We start from the raw sequence: 22,626 nt of genomic DNA, 5'->3' as shown, positions 1-22,626 counted from the left end.
GTATTTTATATGTAGGAGTTGCTATATGGTTTTCCTTAGGTAGTACAGTATGAGGGTATAGCACATTTGCGTCTGATCCCGCCATTTCAACTATATAAAAGGAGTATTTTTTTAAAAAAATGGGGAGTGGCAATTGGGGCGTGGCCACACAAAGTGGGCGTGGTCAAAAAAATTGGCGCGCTCCCGGCGGAGAGTAGTCTGGCCAAGTATCTTTATCCTCAGTGTGTCCCTTAGTATTCAAGGATCCCTCACAGCTAACTATGGATCAGGGATAGAAACTGACCTAAGACCTGCATCTTAACCGTGGTCCTACTTTAAGGCAACAATGCCTGTAGGGAAGAGTACTTCCAGCTAATCTCTCCTGGTTGGAGCCAGAAACTGCTCTTTCTAACTAATCTCACTATCTCACTTTCGTAGAAAGTGCTCTTATAAATTATCCTGATACTTACTACTCATCATTCACGGGGTCCCTGTTCTCCGACTTCACTAGAGCTATTTGTAGCCTCTAGGATAGATAGCTTTACTGGGGCACTGTTGATCCCAGGCTCAGTGGAACTTCCACCTGGGTCAACAGATGCAGCCAAAAAGAAAGACCCACCCCTTTACCCAACACTATATAAGAGTGCAAAGGGAGTGGTCTTCCTATAAACCAATAAGGCACAAATGCTAATGGCACACTAGATACATGGGCCTCTGCTCAGTAACAGAAAAAAGAAGGAAATGGCAGGGTTTAAAGCCATAGGAGCATATTAACCCTATGGGTCCCAACATAAATCAAATTAGGATTACCCGGCCAGTAAAAATTAAACCAACATTAATAAAGGGTTAGTTCACCTATTAATGTAACTTTTATTGTGATGTAGACAGTGATATTTTCAAGCAATTTGCAATTGATCTTTATTTATTATTCATTTTTAATTTTTAGCCTTTTGTTCAGCAGCTCTCCAGTTTCAGCTACTATCTGGTTGCTAGGGTACAATTTACCCTGTTGACCAGGCAGTGGTTTGAGTGACACACTGGTATATGAATAGGAAAGGGTCAGAGTAGAATATAAGTAATAAATAGTGACATACCGTCACAGAGCAATAGCTTTTTTGTTGCCAGGTTAAGTGACCCCTGGAAAGAGGCACAAGAGAAAGGTAAATAGTTCAATTTTAAAGAAATCAACATAAAATGAAAAGTTTGTTAGAACAGGACACTCTCTAACATACTGAGAACTTAAAAGTGAACTACCCCTCATTGACTAGCAATATCTATTTTTAGTGCCCCAGGAATACACAGGTTTAACCCTATAAGCCCTCAGATGGCTGTCCCCACCTTCATACAATTGGCCCAGCTATCCTATTTGAAACAGCTGTGACCCCAAACGTGTCACCTCTACACCACAGCTTTTCTGAATCACAATTAACCTATTTGTCCTTCCTAATTGCTTTTAATATTTCAGTGTAGTTTCTAATTAGATTCTATTGTGATTGTACGTACAGTAGCCTTTAACAATGTCACTCTAATACCACAAAAACCCTAGTACATTTTTTTAAACAAATTTTGTCTATCTTTGAAGAATGTTGTGACAGAAGTCCTCGGGTTAATTGCATATACAGGTGGCTTTCTGAATAAGAATTCACTCTATATATCCAGCATTCTCATCTTAGCCAGCATTTTGCAGGGTGAATGTCAGAATGGCCAGTACTGAAAAATGACAGGCTGCTGTACAGGACAGAAAGGTTTCCTTCCCTCCAGCTGTGGCTGCAAAATGATTGGGAGAATGATATGACAAGTAAATTCCCTACTGTATGACCTGCCTACATATTCAATTGGTAATCAGTGACAACTGCTATACTAAGGTAGCCAAAAGCTAAATGAAAAAAGGCCGTTCAGCATATTTACTGTAATTTTTAAGGAAAGTTATCATGTTAGACTAATTTACATTTACTACTTTACATTTATATTTACTATGTGCCTGATTTCTTCATATGTTTTAGCACAGCTTGAATGATACACTACTGCATAATGCACACATAATATAGCTCCAGGCAATGTATACTATTTAAATGTATGTCATCAACGTTAAAGGAAATATAAATGAAATTAAGGGGGTTTCCATGCAAGCAATATTCTTGCTAATGAATGCCTGGCTGTTTATAATTTTTGCCTTGCGGCTTCTGACTCCTGAAGCAATGTAGCAGAAGCCAGCTGATAAACAGACATCAAAAAAATAAATCAGTTTTTAAATAAACATTTTCTGCTCTATTCCCATGTACATCCGTTATATACTCTTGGTTCACCTGGAATTAGACCGTTGTCACTAGAGACAATTCCTCAAATTCATATGTGCTCAAATACATGGTTGTCAATCTTGTTGCCTTACAGATATTGTGTATTTGGTTGGGTAAGTATAATAGGAGTAATATTTCTCAATAGTTGGATTGCCAAAGTTTTGCAAATATAATCCCTGCTGTAAAAGCTTGTGCCCCAGTAATCATTCCCATTGCCTAGCTTGGCCAACAGCATGAACAAAGTTACATTTAAGAGGCAAACTCAGATGCTGACCATAGAGTTTCTGTATTAGAGTTACTGCACAAGTAACCACCAACCACCACCACCACCAATGGAGGTTACTGAAAATGCTGATAGGTAAATGACTTAACAGTGCACAAAAACAGTACAATATGGTTTTGTCATTATTCACCCATTTACAGCTCTTCTCTGCCTGGGAGATCCAATGCATTGATGTTTTTCACCAAGTCTTCTTCCTGCCCCCAGAACAAGAATGTATTGCAATAAGTAGTTTTGGTCACGTTGCAGCATGTTGTCACGTGAACATGATCCATGTATGCTGACAAAAGTTTTGGTTCTTAGCATTTGGTTGGAACGTGTTCTCCCATGCCCCAGCTCCTTCCCATTTAAGAACATGCCAAAGGTTCTACATATATGTAATTCATGCTCTTTTTACCCACCCCATGATCTAAGAAATAACTGACATGGCACAATGATTGTTTTCCTGATCACTTTCTCAACACACACAAATATTATTTTACAAAGCCCCATATCTTAGGGTAATAATTTTGTGTGTACAGCTTCAAAATAAATGAGTGTTCACTGAATCAGAGTAGCTGGGCTGGGGGACAGAGGGGAAACAAGCAGCCAGAGTGAGGAGAAAGGACTACAAGCCAAGAAACCTTGTTCTGGTCTCTATACATCCTTTAAACTCTCAGTTTTGTAACAAATGGGTACAAAACACCTATTTTATATAAGGGCCATGGTGCCTCCATTAGGATTCCATGAACATCATAAAGAAAGCAGAGCAGGTTTGTGACACCATCAGACTAGTTATAATCATTTGAACATATTTTGTGTTCTGACTCTTGCCATCATCTTAAACAATGCTAGCATTTTCATAAACAATTATCTCGTTTTACAGGTTTTACTACTGGCATCCACTTTATTTATATAACTCAGTTGTTTCCTCTTGCATGTCCACAAAGTGATTTTTCTATTTAGTGAAAACAGAGTAATGTAATAAAAGGCAATAAGTTTGCCAGGAGCAGTAACCCATAGCAACTAATCAGCATGTAGACTTTACTGGTAACCTTTTTAAAAGAAGGCATTTTATTGGTTGCTATGGGTTACTGCTACTGGGCAAACCCATAAAAATAGCCATTAGATGACTCAGAATCATTCACCTTCCCTACTAGTACCCTACCAATCAATTTTATTGGGTGCTCCATGGTTAGGCAGTTACCACTTAATTCAATGGGAAATAGCAATGGTAATTTTTGGTGGTTTCTCTATTAGCTGGAAAATGCTGGCAGAGAGAGTGACCCATGTGACATCACACAGTAAACCACTCTTAGTTGGCATTAACTTATATGTGTTACTGAGGGCCCACAAAGCATGAAACTCATATAAATGTTGCACTTTAGATGTATCTGTATCATATCTATATTGTAACGTTTAGATGTTGCACTCAATTAAGCCAAGTTATTAAGGGAAGACAGTTCCACCTGGAGCTGACCATGCACAGGCCATTTTGGTCCCTCACACAGCCATAATGACTAGCAATATTAGACACTGTGCCACCAGTGACAGAGCTTACAGCCAAGATGCAGAAGCTAATGTAAGCCAGACATTGTCCTAGAAATATGGAGATCAAGACTATAATAGGCTAGTGTTGGCAACAGAAAATCAAATGCTAGACCAAAAAGGTCTCCATGCAGTGGGCCCTTGCCGCTCCTCTTGTTATTTTAATTCAGCAAACAACTTATTAGAAGCCTCAAAGCAGTTGGTTGACTATTCTGATGGCATAGCCTGGGGAGAATTACAATGGCTTGTATAAATATGCCATTAAATATGTAGTTAATTCTGAAAAATGAATAAGAAAACTGGATAAAAGCGTCAAATTCTTCAAACAAAAATAAGCAGCTTAAATTCCTTCTAAGCTTTTTTGATAGCCGCACATAACAAATACATAGCAAAATGCAAACATACTTACGTTACTGACCACTCTCCAGCACTATGACTGTCTGCACTGGTTAAAAGGGTTAGGAACCAATAGAAAAACTGAAGTAATGAATTTTCTTTCACCTCCCCCAGGTTAGACTGTTTGTGGCACACGCCCTGCTGAAAGATTCAAGAATGAGCTGTCCCAATTCCACCTCAAGTGTTCTTGTATCCTGCTAACTATTCAGCATCTGTTTTCTTAAAATACACATTACTGTTTATATTAGGATTTTGTTTTTACACTATTCTAAATCTCCCTGATGCACCTTTGTCTAGAGTTGTGTATCATGTACATAGCACTTCTGTTCAAAATAAACATGAAGGAATACTGTCATGGGAAAACATGTTTTTTTTTTTTCCAAAAGGCATCAGTTAATAGAGCTTTTTCAGCAGAATCCTGCATTTAAATCCATTTTTTAAAAGCACATACAGATTTTTAATATATATAGTTTTGAAATTTCACATGGGGCTAACTATATTCTTTATTTCCCAAGGTACCACAGTCATGTAACTTGTGCACTGATAAACTTCACTCACTCTTTACTGCTGAGCTGCAAATCGGAGTGATATTACCCTTTCCCCAGCCAACAGACAATTAACAGGACAATGGGCATGTAACAAGATAGCAGCTCCCTGAAGCTGGCCATACACGGGCAGATCTGCTCGCTTGGCGATGTTGCCAAGTGAGCGGATCTTCACCCGATATCCCCAGCTACGGGTGGGCGATATCGGGGAGGCATGTAGGCGAATTCGATCGTTTGGCCCTGGGGCCAAATGTTCAAATTCTACACGCGGCAATGGGGCAGTCAGTTCGGGGACCGCATCAACAAGCCAATGCGGTCCCCGATCCGACTGGATTTTCTAACCTGCCCGATCGATATCTGGCCTATTTCAGGCTAGATATCGGTCGGCCAGGCCCCTTGGTTCTGCCCCTACACGGGCCGATAACTATTGGCCTGTGTATGGGAACCTTTACACCTCTGCTGAAGGATTTAGTTGCCTGAACTGATGGTGCCTCCACAGGCTAAGAGCGCTGCCAATACTGTCCTGAATTTTAGTGAGTGGGTAAACATACAAAAGTGCCCATACTGCTCCACAATATTTTAGGGTGGCTTCAGGCATTTCTCTACCAACTTAAGTACATTGTGTAAAAACTGTCCCATGTGCCATTAGCCTAAAAAAATCAGGTTTCCTGGGGGTGGAGAAGATTTCAGCATGATAGAGATGAAAAAAAAAAAATCAAGAATCATTTTCATTGCTAAATGTGCTCACATGCCCCCCTAGTGGTAGGCATGAGCATGAGTATAGCACCCAAGCAAGAGAAACCCAAAAATGCTATTATGTGACTTAGGTTCTATTGACCTTAAAGGGATACTGTCATGATTTTTATGGTATACTTTTTATTTTTAAATTGCACTATTTACATAGCAAATAATTCACTCTATCATTTCAAATCATATTCTTGAAAAAACAAATGTATTATTTTAGTTGTAATATTGGTGTAAATTTGTTGGTTTAAACATTTTAAATGGTAGAGTGAATTATTTGCTCTGTAAACAGTGTAATTTAAAAATAAAAGGTACATCATAAAATCATGGCAGAATCCCTTTAATTGACAGTATTTAGGGAACAACACACACAGCACGTGAGTGTCAGAACTGGAATACAAACGTCTTTGTCTGAGCAAATTGTCTGGGTGGTTAAACTCCTCCACTCTGTAAATAAAACTCCTACTCTAAAGCTGGCCATACACGTGGCGATCTCACGATGTTTCGTACGACCGTCGGTCGCACGAAACATCGTCAGATCCGCCACACACCATTCAGGGCTGAATCGGCAGGTAAGGAGGTAGAAACAATAGGATTTCTACCTCCTTCTGCCGATTCAGCTCTGAAGGGAGAATTTTGGTCAGGCGCCTTCTATGGCGCCCGATCAAAATTTTCTAACTTGGCCGATCGGCGAGCCGACCGATTTCAGCAGCTTCCTGCGATATCGGTCGGCTCGCTGACATGCCATACACGCACCGATTATCGTACGAAACGAGGTTTCGTACGATAATATCGGTGCGTGTATGGCCACCTTAAGCTGATTATTTGTTATAAATACAATCCTTTTTCTCTGCTTGGTATCTACTTCCTGGACTGCAAAAGGGCAAGAGTTATAAATGAGTAGCACACAATGCCACCAAAAAAGTTTCCTGAGATAGGAAAGCACATAATTGACATGAAGAAACAATATATAAAGATTTTCTAGAGTCTAGAGAAAAAATATACAGTATACATGTTTGTATTTTTGCAGAGAGCTTTTCCTCATAGCAAGCAGCACTGTGCCTAGTAATAAATACACTCTTGTTCCATTGGAACTTACCTTCTGGGCTCCTCCATGACTTCAAGAGTGGAGGCTGCTAAAGCTAAATAACTAGTTTTTGGAAACATATGTGCATGTGTTACTATTCATATGTTTTGATTGCTTATTATTATAGTTCCATTGGTTGCCTTTGATGTCTTCACATTAGCCTTGAACCAGACTAGGCTCAAACCAGACTGCAAAGCCAGGTCATGTAGCATTGCCACCTCTGAGAGCCCCCTACCCACCACCTCTCACCCACAAATTTGCCCCCCCATGCCATTACCATAAGGCTCCCTAGTCACTGGATTGATTCCTCACTTGCTTTTATTGTGTTTTACAGATAAACTATGCAAACAATCCATATGCATTTTGCATACAAGCAACACCTTAATTCATAAACAGAAATAGAAAGCCTAATTTAACTAATTTCTTCTTCAGAAAGGATTGGCCAAAAATTGTGCAGTACTCATAAGCCTACTGCATTTATATTTAGTTGTTTATTACCTATTAAGTATGGGTGTGCACACATGCTTTCTTTCACGTATGCTTGTCATAGATTGTAGTATTTAGGAATAACCTGAGGGGGGAGCCTGTGCAACAAAATCTAAACCAGGAGTAATTATTATGGTGCTGCAATTTAAAGCCACAGTAACTCCAAAAAAATAAAAGTATTTTAAACCAAATAAAATATAATGTACTGTTGCCCTGCACTGACTATGATAGTTTATATAAACAAGCTGCTGTGTAACCACGGGGGCAGCTATTCAAAGCTAAAAAAGGAGTTTTCACTTTTTTCAAGCCGACCTCTACTCTGTATAACTTGTACTTAGGCTGACACTGTGCCTGTCAGTGAAGCTAAACAAAAGAACGTATAGAAGTGAATCTTCTCTGCCTGCCTACTAAACACAGGCTGAGAGTTGGAGTCATCTAAGCAGTTGAGTGAAGGTCTTAAAATAAATATAACTGACTCTTATGTAGGGTAAGGCAACAGAATGATACATAAACACTTCCTACTTGTGATATAAGAAATATCTTTGAGGAATGGAAGTGAAGGGGAAATGTTAAAATTTAGTCATGTTCTGGAAGACCAAGAAAAATCTACATAACCTCCAGAGTACCTCCATATTCCCCTGGAATATTGTACCACTCTATGGTGCAACAAACGTTATTTGTACTGAAGAATCACCAGAAGAAAACCTTACCTACAATCTCATTACAAAAAGTAAAGTCTGAAGTATGTAATACTAATGCATTTTGAAGCCAAACTTTTTGGCCACAATCAACAAAGATATGCTTTAATTAAAAAAATTATTTGAAGAAAAGACAACGTTACAACTGCTAAGCATAGGGTGGATCTATTACGCTGTGAGATTCTGCTGCAAAGTCCACAATTAACTATTTCAAAAAATTAAAAATAAGGTTTAGGAATAGCCTTTACAGTCCCCAGCAGCCTTAAATGTATATTAAAATCTCTTAACATGCCTCTTAACATACCTCTTAAACATGCAGTACATGCAAGGTAACCTAAATATATTTCTGAATGAGAAGCATAAAATGTTGTCTAATGAAAGAAATTGCTATTCTATGATACTTTCCATTATAAGGGAAATATTTTTCAATGGTTTTAAAGTTATGTGTCAATATAACTTATTTAAAGCAGTATCTGTCCTATTCTATTCTCTGGCCTGGTGATGGGGGTTGAGGTTTGAAACAATGTAACAGAAGCCAGATGATCAATAGGCCTATGGGGCACATTTATCAAAGTACCAATGATTCCAAATACAAAAAATCCGTATTTTTTCTAATTTATAGAACTGTGCGTATGAAACGAGTATGAAAGTTTCGGATTCATTAAGCTTGTTATTGTAACTTTCCTTGGGCCAGGTTGGAGCTGCAGAGGGCCATTGAGTCCTATGGGAGGCTTCCAAAAACATGCACAGAAGGATCAAAGTCAGAAAGGTTTTCTGCTGTTTACAATCGTTCGGATACGAAAATTTTGTGACTTTCGGTTCGCCGATACGATATTATCATGACTGTTACGATTTTTTCGTAAGCATTTTCGTAACATTTCCGATCATCAGAAATTATCGTATCTAATCTGAATTTTACTCATTTCGGGATTCAAACTTGTACTTTGATGAATCTGCCCCTATGTGTATGAAGGTGCAGACAAGGCTGGCTTCTGTTACATTGTCTCAAAAAGAGACAGAACGCAACAGACAAATAACTGACAAATTGACTAATAACTTTAAAACTATTGAGCATTTGTAGTGAATGTATATTTAAAAGTTTGTTGGAAAATAAACAAAAGGTGTAATTTGACAAGGGTTGCCCAAGCCTTTGAACACATGCCTAACCATACAATTTAAGTCTGTTCTTGTTAAAAAGTTACTTTAAAACATAACTGCTTGGTTCTGTATTAATAGAAATGCATACCAGACCCTACAATAAATTTAAAAGGACTACAGCATTATAACTGTGAGTAAATCTTAATATAACCCCCCCTCCAAGTGCAGCAATCACTTTAATAATACCCTGTCCAGCATGCACCATTTGTCGGACAGACCACTGCACAGAGAAATAGGCACAGGAGGGCACAGGAATGGACAAATCTTGGCATTATACAGAGAATGGTGAAGAGAGTTACAAAAAAAACGGCAAGTAAAGAATGTGGAGCATGGAGGTCTATAGAGCAAAAGAAGCACATAGGATCCTAAATACTGTATTCTGTATGCAGGCTAGATAGCCAAAGAAGTTAGTTTTGGGAGAAGCAAAGCTGGCAGAAAACTGATGACAACTGAAGTGTACAACAAGCATATGAAATACATTTAAAAGTATACATATATATATTTTTTTGTACCCAATTTTTTTCCCATACACACACACATGGACCAACCCCTAACTATCCCCCATACACCAGAGATTTACAGACATTTTGGTCTTAAACTCACCCCAGGCAGCAGTTTTAGTTGTAGCATGAAATTTTAATAATTTAGAGAGTTGCCCACTCCTGGGAGACATTAGAATATGAAAAATTTGACTTTCATCTTCAATCTTAGAGTCAAAAATAGTCAAAAATAAAAATCAGCAGAATAATAGTTAATACTGATGGTGGTGTACTATTTGAAACCAATGGAACTGAAATATCCATTTAAAAGGTCCCTCCTAAAATTAAAAATACAATAGACAGTGCTTAAATCCCAATATGCTGTTCCCTTAATTTCGGTTTTATTAAATTTTCTAAATTAAAACATACATGAAATGGTTTTATAATGATTTTGGAAACTAAAAATAACACAACAAATTCAGATAAAACAGTCAGTTACAATGAGTGTTGCTGTACAGGTAAATCTACATTTACCATATTCCAGTATTTACTGCAGTCCATGGATGTATTGTCAATGATAATTTGATTTATGGAGCATTTATGTACTCACCCTCACCTTTGTGTGGCAAAAAGTCGACTACAGGAGTGCAGAAGTGCAGAGACTGGAGTTGCTGCCTCAGTATATACCTGCTTTTATTGACCAAAGGTTGCATTATAAAAATGGGCAAAGGTTTGTCTCAACATGTTAATATCTAACACGTTATATTTACTGATTCTAGCTGTTTCAATTCTGGCACAAATTATTGTACTCTAAGCAGGGAAACGTTTTTTGAACACTGAATGCCAGAAATCATTAGAACTTATACCTGCAGGAGGACATTTTGCGTGACTTTGGAAAGCCAAAGCAATGCAAGGTGATTCCCAGTGTTGTCGGTAGAAAGGAATTCCATAGCGGTCAGTTGTCCGTGTTAGCAGAGGTCTATTGCGGGCCACTAGCTCCCTCAATGGGCCATCAGCCTTAGGTGCTGATTTACTAGCCCACGAATCCAAATGGGAAAAATTCCGATTGGAAAACGAACATTTTGCGACTTTTTCGTATTTTTTGCTATTTTTTCGTCGCTGTTACGACTTTTTCGTAAATTATCACGACTTTTCCGTAACCATTACGACTTACGCAAATTGTCGTGACTTTTTCGTAGCCGTTACGATTTGCTCGTATCTTGTCGCGACTTTTTTGTATTGATCGCTCCTAAACTGTGGGCAAAACTTTCAGACTTTTGCAAGCCTCAGACTTTTTTTCAGACTTTTGGAAGCCTCCCATAGGACTCAATGGCACTCTGCAGCTCCAACCTGGCCCAAGGAAAGTCACGATACCAAAGCTTGAATGAATCCGAAACTTTCGTACTTGGCGCGATGGCTACGAAAAAAGTCGTAACGCTATGAAAACGTTGCGACAATTTGCAAAAAAGTCGTAACGGCTACGAAAAAGACGCGACAATTTCTGAAAAAATCGCAAAATACCGATCATTACGAAAAAAACGCATTCGAACGCTTTTCGGACGTTCGTGGATTAGTAAATGTGCCCCTTAGAGTCAGAAACACTTTTCAGCTTCAGCTTCTTGGCTGATTGTTTCACATTGGCATCCTGAATTTGTTAACATTTTGGAATCTATTCTTCCCTCATGCATAGTGTTTCCTGTGCCACTGGTTGCTACACAACCACAAGCGTAATAGATGCAGCCCCCATGTTCTTACTTTTCATTTCTAAATTACAAATTGTTTACATAGCAAATAATTCACTCTACCATTTAAAATGTTATTCTTGAATCAACAAAAGTATTTTTTAAGTTGTAATATTGGTGAGTAGGCAGTCATCTCAGTGCTTTGGGCCTGAGTCTGAGCTTTCAGAGGGAGCCAGCGCTACACAGTAGAACTGCTTTCAGATAACCTATTGTTTCTCCTACTCCCATGTAAATAGAGGAGTCCCAAGCCAGACTTGGATTTCTTACTATTGAGTGTTATTCTGATATATACTGGGAGCTGCTATCTTGCTACCTTCCTATAATCCTGCTGATTGGCTGCTGGGAGGGGGTAGATATCACTCTAACTTGCTGCACAGCAGTAAAGTGTGACTGAAGCACAATCATAGCACAGGTTACATGGCTGTGGCACCCTGGGAAATGAAGAATATGACTAGCCCCATGTGAAATTTTTTAATTAAAATATAAAACAATCTGTTTGCATTTTTGAAAAACAAATTTCAATGCAGGATTCTGTGGGAGAAGCTCTATTAATGCATTTTTCCCAGTACAGTACAGTATTTCTTTAACAGTTGACAAGGTGTCAAAGAGATTGATTTGTACACACCACTGTCAGTTGACAGCACTTGTTTCTAAAACACCTCTGGCTCATTATTAACATTACAGAGTAAAATATAAACCAATCAATAACCGATACAAGAGGTGAAGAGAGCCCTGCCCAAAAGAGCTTACAATCTTCTAGTACGCTCATATCTCAGACATTGATATTTGTGATGAGGTTGCAGGTAAAAATTCCTCTTGATGATTATGTAAGGCTGTCCCCCAGGGTCGGACTGGGGGGTGCAGGGGGTGCCTTAGGGGCCCCTGCACCCCCCAATGTCCCCCCAGCCGCCCCCCAGGAGGCCCTCAACACCCTCCGACCCCAGTGCCCCTAAAAGAATCTTACCTGCGGTGCGTCAGGGTAGACGGCGAATCACTGAAGCACCCTGGGAGGGATCGGCCCAGTCCGATGCTGCTGTCCCCTCACACTTTTTACTAGTAGTGGCAAGAGTGTTTGTATATGTAGAAAATACTGTGCCAGAGGGTTTAGTGCCATGTGTAAAAAGTGTGGGGTAAACCATAACAAAAGGAAATGACATAATGTAAATCTTGCCCTAAAGAGTTAAAGTCTGTGTAACAGAGAGAATGCTCCACATTCACTGCTGTAATAAAGGGGGTGAACCATTATTAATAACCTAAGATTTGATTCATATGTCAAAGCAGATGTATACTGTATATTGTAAATCATTATAAAAATCCACCGTGCTACAACTGTCAAAGGCAAATAGGGAAATATAGAAATCCTCAGCTAATTCATTTTACTATATAGGGTTAATATCTTTGGGTTTCTCCCAATATGCAGATACATCACACAAAATAACAAACATTATCAGGTCTAAAATAAATAAATACTTACTCTAGTGTCAATGTTTGACCTTGCTGTTGAACCCTTTACTTTGATAGGCTGAAGATATTTTGAACAAAGTCATAAGTTCTTATATCTTATTTCAGGCTGGCAATGTGCACATTACCTACACCTCTGCAGAGAATTGAATTATATTATTGTAGGAGATTTTGGCTGCACTCACTACACTAGAGAATCTGTTACCACCACCCCGCCCCCCCACTTTCTATCACCCACTCAAGAGCAGGTGAAAATGTAAGCTGAGGGTTAGTTAGCTGTGGGGGATGGGTGGGGGGTTGTTAGGATGCAGAATTAGCCAGGCTTTTCCACTTTGGGTGGCAGGATGGCCCAAGTCACCTCTGATTTTGGTCAAGTAATCATTGGGATATCCTGCTACATAAAAAAAAAAAAAGATTCATAAATAAATCTGTAGAACAGCTATTTTTAGAAAGCAAGCGGTCTGTAGTTAGCTCAGTCTGGCTTATATGCTCATCCTGAGCTTTAAATCCACTGACAGCATGTGCATCTGGGTCAATAAGCAAAGCAAATGTCACCTGCTTCATCCAGAAACACGAGCCACATCTCAGGATGTATACAAGAGGGATCCCAACCTGAAGGATCAATTGGTATATTCCCTCACAAAACCTGTTAGAAAACAGGGAACTTGGCAGAGTAATACTACAGGTATTTATAGATGTGGGATGTGTACCAACTGCAATTTTGTTATCAAGAGTGATAACTTTTACCACCCAAATACAGGCAAGCACTTTAAGGTTAAGGACTTTAGAAACTAAACATGTGACATATATTTTAAAATGCCCATGTGGTTAACTGTATGTTGGTGAGGCCAGGTATGGAGGAGCCAGTGCACAGGGACTCCTACCTGCCTGCTCACTCCCCACCCCCATCCATGTCCCCTGCCCGCATCCCTCATGTCCTTTCCCTCAGGTAGGAGAGAGACTAAGGAGGGGGATTTATTTGCAACTATTAAGCAGACCCCATGGTCAAGGCCCCCTGGACACAGGTGGGCCCAGACCACAACTTTCTCTATAGTTATGCCAGTAACATGAGGATAGGGCAATGCATTTTATGGAGGTTTTGCCTCAGGTAAAACCAACTTTGGTTTAGGAGTATAGGTTAAAAATGGTGATAGGGTACTTTTGTATAAGAAACAAAATTAAAATGGATATGCATTTTGGATACAGCTTCACCCAAGGCGTTAAATGAAGATAGAGAATTGTCCCTCTTTTTTAATCTTTATAAAATTATATCTGCGTACTGTAATGATTGTAATGATTAACCTCAGCCTGCTGTTTAACAACTTGGTGTGGAATTATTTTTATTCTGGTGTCTTTATTAATATTTGCTTTATTTGAAGTCCCTTGTCTTCACATTTTGATAAAGTTTGTAACAAACATGAATAGTTACAAAGCAAATGCATTTTGAAAGTTATGTGAACATGGTGTTCTTCATTTTGCACTTTCCGTATGAAGAAATATATTCACACTGTTTTACAATAATAATTTATGGACTTGTTATATGGTGACTTGTACTGCAAATAAGCATATATATGGTATTATGTTTTGCACAAACATATCCATGACAGAATGGATCATGCAAAAAAGTATGATGGTAGTTTGAATTTTAATGAAATGTGGCAGAATAACTGCCTTTCATTTGATAGATGTTTATTGCTCTGCATAATCAAATCTCTGTTTAAAGGCCATGTTATGTAATGTTAGAAACTAGCCTTAAAATAAAGGCCCTTTTGGAGTGTCATTTAATAGTTAACTAATTGCTCCTACTTTGAGCTGTGGCAGAATGAATGCCTTACCTATTTACTTATATATTTATTATATACACCCTGAGATGTGGCAAATGTTTTTAACATCATTGTATTTTTATTTATAGTTTTACAAATTGGAGAAATAAATTGTGCAAGATTATTTGGATAGATAACTTTATGAACTCCTATTTAAATTGTAATTGAATTCACTATTACGCACTTCATGTATTAGACTTCCATGAATTGTTATTCCACACTCGATGCACTTTATGAGATTTGCTCTATATTAGAGGGATATCAATATGAGGTTATGCAGATACAATGTATTAAAATCAATAATTGATATGCCCTGACAATAGTTCAACCTGGTTAAGTATAGTCAGCAACTAGTATACAGGCTGCTTGTGGGTGGCAAATGGTTAATGTTTTCCAGTGGGCTTGATAGACAGCAGCCTCAGCCAACTGCTACTCACTTAACTAAATAAAACTACAATACCCAGCATGCAATGGAAGTGGGCGGTGCATTTGTTGAAGCTGGAGCCTGTTATCTATTAGCTGCGTGCGATCCTGCAGGCAGAGCTGACAGACAGAGCAGCCTTCCTCCAATGGCCCAAACTAACCCTCTAGCTGACTGAGTCTGACCCACCAAGCTTCATTCTGCTGCCAGTCTGCAATTGCTGAACAGTGACAGGGGTGTAGCCCCCCCAGTGGCCCCCCATTCTGGCACCCTGCCTGCACTACCCGGCCTGCTAATCACTTCTCTTCACTGCCACTCCAGTTTGACCACTGACAAAACACGACAAGCAAGGGGAAGCGATCAATAGTGAGGCAAGAAGAGCGAAGACATAAGTGGATGGATGAACCAGAGCCGGTTTCTGGCTGGGGGTGAGGAATAACTAGAAGTGTGCAATTGTGTGTGCTGCTGTGCTTGTCTCTGGGTGTGATGGGGGGGTCACAGTGGCATTTGGTTGATTCAGTTGTTGAATAATAACTTTCAGAGGTAGTAGGGATTTCCATATAATGGTATGGGATCTGTCATACAGAACTTTTGCAACCTGGGGTTCTCTGGATAAGGGGTCTTTCCATAATTAAGATAACTTAAACATTAATTAAACCCAGTAGGATAGCTATTCCTCCAATAAGAAATCATTTTAACTTAGTTGGGATCAAGTATAAGCAGGGTCGGAGGGGGGGGGCAGGGCTCACCGGGCTGATGCCCCAGTGGCCCTGCAAGTGCCCCCACCCGGCTGCAACCCCCGCACCCCCTAACAATCCCTTCCCCCGCTGAGACTCTATAACCAACCCCCCCCCCCGCAGAGTCCGCCACCCGATGTCCTCCACTGAGTGCGCATAATTTTTAGGCATCAGGGGAGAAACGGTCGGCCGAGGGAGCGCCGGCAAGGGTCGGGTCTGGGTCGCCGGGGCCCACCGTTTTTTCCCCGCGGCCCAGTCCAACCCTGAGTACAAGCTACTGTTTTATTGTTACACTTACATTTTCTGGATAACGGATCCCATACCTATACTGTAAAGGACTTACTGGTGTGTCTGGGGTCAAAATAATTTGCTAAGTCCATGTTATGCATAGTTACAGGCATGTCTGGGGTTAACATAATACTGAGTCCATTACTGGTGTGCCTTTACTGGCATGTTTGTATTCAGTTCAGTTTGGAGGCTGTTATCTGCATTGAAGTGTTACCTTCCTTAGGCCCTGGGTTTTGCTGAGAGACCTACTAGCTTTCCTGTTGCTGTAGGGCACAGGGCCATTGGTCCAGTTTGATATTAAATGACAATTGCAAACACCACCATGTGTTCGTGTTGGAAGTGGTTGGTTTCACAATTGTATGTGTAGTATCACTTTATAAAGGGATGCTTAATTTTATATACATATATATAACAGCGGAATTTTTGTGCACTCCGTTGTATTCTATTTCTTTTTTTTTTTTTTTTTTAATCTTTATTTATAACATTTTAATGGGGGGAAGGGGGGTACAGAAAAAAGAAGGATGAAGGGAGGGAGGTGGGGAAGGGCTATGCAGGTATTTTATGTCATAGAATTAACATTTCACAATTTTTCACATCATAGACAATATTATAGGGCTTGCTTGTAAAGAGAGAGTTGTGTGGTTTCCCTGTCTAGGGAGTATTCAGTTTGTATTAGAGTCCATGGGTACAGTTTTTTTTTGTCTATTTATGGGGATTGAGAAAGTTTATCCATGGGGACCATGTCTCCCAATATTTTTTCCCATGTATGATCACAGTTATTTCTTCCATTTGTCTTGTCTCTTCTAGCAGAGATATCCATTCCTGTTTGGTGGGTGAGGTTTTGTCCTTCCATTTTTTTGGAATGATGGCTTTTGCAGCTTGCAGCATGAAAAGAAGCAATTGGTTTTTAATGGTGGTTGAAGTTTGTAAGTCGTAGTGAAGTATTAGTTTGGGTAGGAAATCCGTATTCTATTCTATTTCTAAAGTTTATTCAAAAAGCCATCTTTACATCAACGTTTCGGTTCCGGTCTAGAACCTTTCTCAAGATGTTTCACCATGTTATATAAACATCCAAAATTGGGTGGAACAGTGTACAATTGTGCTGGAATTCACTACATACAGAAAAACAAAAGATATCCCAGACATGCCAATTTTCTTGTAGCAAAGTTTCCAAAGGCTTTCATTATACATAATTTAGTCATATAACCCTAGCAGAGGTAGAAGTGTTGGATACGCACATTACAGATATATACAGAAGGGTTAAATTACAAGCATGACTTGCATCTATTAGTTTGATGCTGCAACTGAGCTGGTAGTGGTATTATCTATCCATCCTAGATTGGTAATTATTTAAGTCACTGTGATTAGAAATTTAAATGTGCATATGATATAATCTGGAATGTGTATAGAACATAAATGTTAGCACAGGATTTTATTGTGTATAGTTTAGCTATACTCTAAATTACGTGCTTGAAGTTTGTACCTTGTGCTTGGAAAATGTTAGCAGGTGGGTTTGAATGAGTTTTAAATACTGCTGACATTGCAATGAATTTTATGTTTGATAAAGGGGTGGGAGCCCCGAAACGTTGCATGTTTTTGCTACCGTAGGCTGAATTTTGGTAATTACATTTTATATGCTCCACTGATGAATTCTTTATTATTAATTTATTAATTAAATAATATAATTTTCTATGGCAGGGGTCTCAAACTCGCGGCCCGCGGGCCATTTGCGGCCCTCGGTACAGTATTTTGTGGCCCGCACCAACGCCTTCTCAAAAGCAATGAATGGATCGCGATTTTTATTGCGATTCAAGGGATAATGCAAGGCACGGCGGGCGGGAGCTGCTGATTGCGGAAATGACGTTATGCCATCATAACAGTTATTATGGGAAGACGTTCTGTGTGCACAATTAGCTGCTAAGGAGCTAATTGTGCACACAGAACGTCTTCCTATAATAACTGTTATGATGGCATAACGTCATTTCCGCAATCAGCAGCTCCTGCCCGCCGTGCCTTGCATTATCCCTTGAAAGCCAATTTTTTTGTGAAATCCCTTATGCGGCCCAGCCTCATCCTGACTTTGCCTCCTGCGGCCCCCAGGTAAATTGAGTTTGAGCCCCCTGTTCTATGGCTATGCTTAACCTATAGTGATACTATCATTGTCCCTGGTTCAGCATCTATGTGTACAAGCAAGACATCAATCACCACAAAAAAGTATATATGGGTTACTTCTTGCCACGTCTGTTTTTTAAAATCAGCCAGACTGCCACAACTAGGAACTTTGTAGTGAAAATGTACTGCTGCTGGACATCTTTTGGGTGGGATAATTTCTATATAAATGCATTCCTCAGAATTCCGTTGTCTGCGCTTGAGATGGATAATGGAATCACCTCATGTGTATGTTCTAGCATACTGGGTGGGATTAACTAGTATTTCTCTCTGTTTTGCAATGTCCATTCTTTTTTTCTATTTGGAAACAGAAAATAAATGTATAGTTGCACTGAGCATGCAATTTACATTATATTTTCTATTATCTGGGTTTTATTCTCAATTATGCTGATATGATGTCTGGTAATAGCAGCCTAAATCAGTCAATACCACCTTTTTTTCATCTTTTCATTCTTTAACAAGATTCCCAGGTCAAGTCTTATTTAAGAATTTTTTACCCTATAAAACATGAAAATTGGTTAAGTGTTGGAGCATATGCGTTGTCTTACTTTGCTATGTCCTTGAAAAATTAAAGGGGACTTTAGCATAAGGAGAATGAAGGATAATGCAAAAGAAGAGCATATGTCATGCAGATATCCCCTGCTTCTGTTTAAAGGAGAACTACACCCCCTCCGGGTTTGAAAAGCCCCCTCAAATGCCCTGCATATACCCCCCCCCCATATCTCTCCTTGCATTGTGTGTAACGTTCAAAATTGTCCTTTTCAAAAAACCCAACCTAAAAAGCAAAACAGTGCAGCAGCATACCTGGGCACAATCTTCCGTTCAGATATCTTTTGGGTCTTGCCGACCCCGCTTGAGCATGCTATGGGGCTAGCCGGGGTCTGTGTCGGCGGTGGGACCTGAAGCATATCCAAATTAATGGAAGATGGCCAGTTAAGGGGGCTTTTCGACCTGGGGTGGATGTAGTTCTTCTTTAAACTGAACATTTCTCATATGACTTAAAGGACACCTATCTCCTAAAAAATTGTTTTCCCCCCACAGGAGGTGCAGGCTGTTAGCGTCAGATAGGGGCACCTGCCCATGCCCCAACATGGCTTCCTGTACCAAAGCACTTGACAGCCGGCTTTTCTTGGCAAAATGCAGTTGTTTCTCTAATTCAATGTGCGGGATCTGTTAGCCTGCACTTCCATTGAAGGGGTGATAGGTGCAGTTTAATTAGCTTTGCTGGCATTAAGGGAGTGACCAGGCTGTCTGTATTTGTGATTTAGGATGAGGAAACTGACCGGTGTTTAAAAACTTAACTTACAGTACCAGCTAGCCAACAAGTGCCTGAGAGCATCCAAAAGTTGCAGTGGACCATACAGTCTGCCTTGAACAAGCTGCTCCATCAGTTGGAAGACAACAGAATCTGTAACAAATGTAAGGAGAAACAACAGTACAAATCAGCTACAGAGACTTAGCAGGTTCTGTGCCAGTCCGTCATTTCAGTAACCTTTACCAGCTGCGCTGTCCTATCTCAGTCCAATCACCCTGCACTGCTTGGTTACATACGTCACCAAATACATAGTGGTTAGCATTAGCAAGAAATTTGCTGAAATGTCAAATGGGGGAAATATGGTAGGAAGCAATGCAAAGTTTGGGAGAAAGAAAAGCGTCTTATGCAGTGGATAAGGAATGTGCCAAATTATAAAGGTAAAGCTTATTGTAGATATACGCTGCGGGCATTGCCTTTCAACAGTGCAGCTGTAGAACACACTTTTTCATTTCTAAAAATGTAATTGGTGTTTGATTATTCATACAAAGAAACAAATCTGCTGCATTCCATTTCAGTGCAACAACAAGATGCTTGATCATTTTAATGGTAGCATTTATCAGCCTGATTCTACCTCACATACAGTGGAGGAAATAATTATTTGACCCCTCACTGATTTTGTAAGTTTGTCCAATGACAAAGAAATGAAAAGTCTCAGAACAGTATCATTTCAATGGTAGGTTTATTTTAACAGTGGCAGATAGCACATCAAAAGGAAAATCGAAAAAATAACTTTAAATAAAAGATAGCAACTGATTTGCATTTCATTGAGTGAAATAAGTTTTTGAACCCCTACCAACCATTAAGAGTTCTGGCTCCCACAGAGTGGTTAGACACTTCTACTCAATTAGTCAACCTCATTAAGGACACCTGTCTTAACTAGTCACCTGTATAAAAGACACCTGTCCACAGAATCAATCAATCAAGCAGACTCCAAACTCTCCAACATGGGAAAGACCAAAGAGCTGTCCAAGGATGTCAGAGACAAAATTGTAGACCTGCACAAGGCTGGAATGGGCTACAAAACCATTAGCAAGAAGCTGGGAGAGAAGGTGACAACTGTTGGTGCGATTGTTCGAAAATGGAAGGAGCACAAAATGACCATCAATCGACCTCGCTCTGGGGCTCCACGCAAGATCTCACCTCGTGGGGTGTCAATGATTCTGAGAAAGGTGAAAAAGCATCCTAGAACTTCACCAAGAAAACCATTGGAAACACATTACACCGCAATGGATTAAAATCCTGCAGGGCTTGCAAGGTCCCCCTGCTCAAGAAGGCACATGTGCAGGCCCGTCTGAAGTTTGCCAATGAACACCTGAATGATTCTGTGAGTGACTGGGAGAAGGTGCTGTGGTCTGATGAGACCAAAATAGAGCTCTTTGGCATTAACTCAACTCGCTGTGTTTGGAGGAAGAAAAATGCTGCCTATGACCCCCAAAACACCGTCCCCACCGTCAAGCATGGGGGTGGAAACATTTTGCTTTGGGGGTGTTTTTCTGCTAAGGGCACAGGACAACTTATTCGCATAGACGGAGCCATGTATCGTGAAATCCTGATCAACAACCTCCTTCCCTCTGCCAGGAAACTGAAAATGGGTCGTGGATGGGTGTTCCAGCACGACAATGACCCAAAACATACAGCAAAGGCAACAAAGGAGTGGCTCAAGAAGAAGCACATTAAGGTCATGGAGTGGCCTAGTCAGTCTCCGGACCTTAATCCAATAGAAAACCTATGGAGGGAGCTCAAGCTCAGAGTTGCACAGAGACAGCCTCGAAACCTTAGGGATTTAGAGATGATCTGCAAAGAGGAGTGGACCAACATTCCTCCTAAAATGTGCGCAAACTTGGTCATCAATTACAAGAAACGTTTGACCTCTGTGCTTGCAAACAAGGGTTTTTCCACTAAGTATTAAGTCTTTTTTTGTTAGAGGGTTCAAAAACTTATTTCACTCAATGAAATGCAAATCAGTTGCTATCTTTTATTTAAAGTTATTTTTTCGATTTTCCTTTTGATGTGCTATCTGCCACTGTTAAAATAAACCTACCATTGAAATGATACTGTTCTGAGACTTTTCATTTCTTTGTCATTGGACAAACTTACAAAATCAGTGAGGGGTCAAATAATTATTTCCTCCACTGTACTTAGTCTGATGAAGAGTGAGTTTTAAAGTATGTATTATTGGCTGATTTTATGAAAAAAAAATTGGACTTTTTAGAACCTTCTATGTGTGAAATTGGAGTAGAATTTGGCAATTATTTTTTGGACTTTGTGGACTTTTTATATTTATCACAGTAGGTGATTCACTTGTCTTGTTACTTATGTTAAACTTTTGTCTTTATATGCTTGCATTGTACACTGATCTGCATGTCTGTAGAAGGGGCATGCCTAGAAATATTGCTCTTCTGTGCTGGTTCTATATTCTTGTTACCTTAGTGGTAAGACCTATTTATTGCTGGGCAAAGTTGCCAAGGTTGATTATGGTACTACAAGGCATAAGGAGATACAAAACACATTTGCCTAGTTTGCTGGTAAGGGGTATGGCAATGGTTCAGAATCCAGGGGCAAGTATTTCTCCGCAGGTATAGTTTCTTAAACTGGTGAATCCTGTATACCTGTATACCTGTATACCGATGGACAAAGAAGTTTGCAACTCAAGGGTTACTATTCAACTTTGTAAAGGGAAAATATATAAATATATAGTTATATGACGTAAGCTTGTTCGATTGGGTTTATGTAGGAAAGGTGCAAAAACACTGACCTGCCAGAAATAATAAATAAAGTTGCATGCAGGGTTGCCTTATGCTGAGCTTACCCTTAGTGAGAAACAATAACATCAAACAACCCCAGTGACAGCCTGTGCCCAGGACTAGCCAGCAAACCTTTCTTTTGCCAGCATCTGTAAAAAGTGTTTAGAGCAAGTCAGTGACAGCCTGTGCAAATCCTAATCTGTAAAGCATTTGATCAATAGAGAATTTTACTGACCGAAAAGGTAAACTA

At 39.7% G+C, this 22,626-nt stretch overlaps 2 protein-coding genes across 9 annotated transcripts in view; one reads left to right on the top strand and one right to left on the bottom strand.

The window, feature by feature from the left end:
- dao (D-amino-acid oxidase) overlaps nt 1-13,067 on the bottom strand; it is a 32,148-nt gene extending 19,081 nt beyond the window's left edge. Inside the window, exon 1 of one of the 5 annotated variants that reach the window (XM_031890190.1) lies at nt 12,893-13,067. The gene's annotated coding sequence lies outside the window, so the exon portion shown is untranslated. Of the gene's footprint in view, nt 1-4,492; nt 4,593-10,286; nt 10,373-12,382; nt 12,509-12,892 lie in introns of those variants that run through there. The other 4 variants (XM_031895468.1, XM_031900973.1, XM_031903549.1 and 1 more) reach the window with 4 other exon arrangements.
- A 362-nt stretch (nt 13,068-13,429) lies between these two features.
- The window catches only part of ssh1 (slingshot protein phosphatase 1), a 53,172-nt gene continuing 43,975 nt past the window's right edge, over nt 13,430-22,626 (top strand). For 2 of the 4 annotated variants that reach the window (XM_004910618.4, XM_002932081.5), the window contains exon 1: nt 15,175-15,551. The gene's annotated coding sequence lies outside the window, so the exon portion shown is untranslated. Of the gene's footprint in view, nt 13,565-15,174; nt 15,552-19,625; nt 19,737-22,626 lie in introns of those variants that run through there. The other 2 variants (XM_004910619.4, XM_004910620.4) reach the window with 2 other exon arrangements.

The sequence above is a fragment of the Xenopus tropicalis genome, chromosome 1 (assembly GCF_000004195.4).
Source record: "Xenopus tropicalis strain Nigerian chromosome 1, UCB_Xtro_10.0, whole genome shotgun sequence".
Taxonomy (NCBI): Eukaryota; Metazoa; Chordata; class Amphibia; order Anura; family Pipidae; genus Xenopus; species Xenopus tropicalis.
Note: the sequence above shows the minus strand (reverse complement) of the source record. Positions and strands in the feature narration are given on the sequence as shown.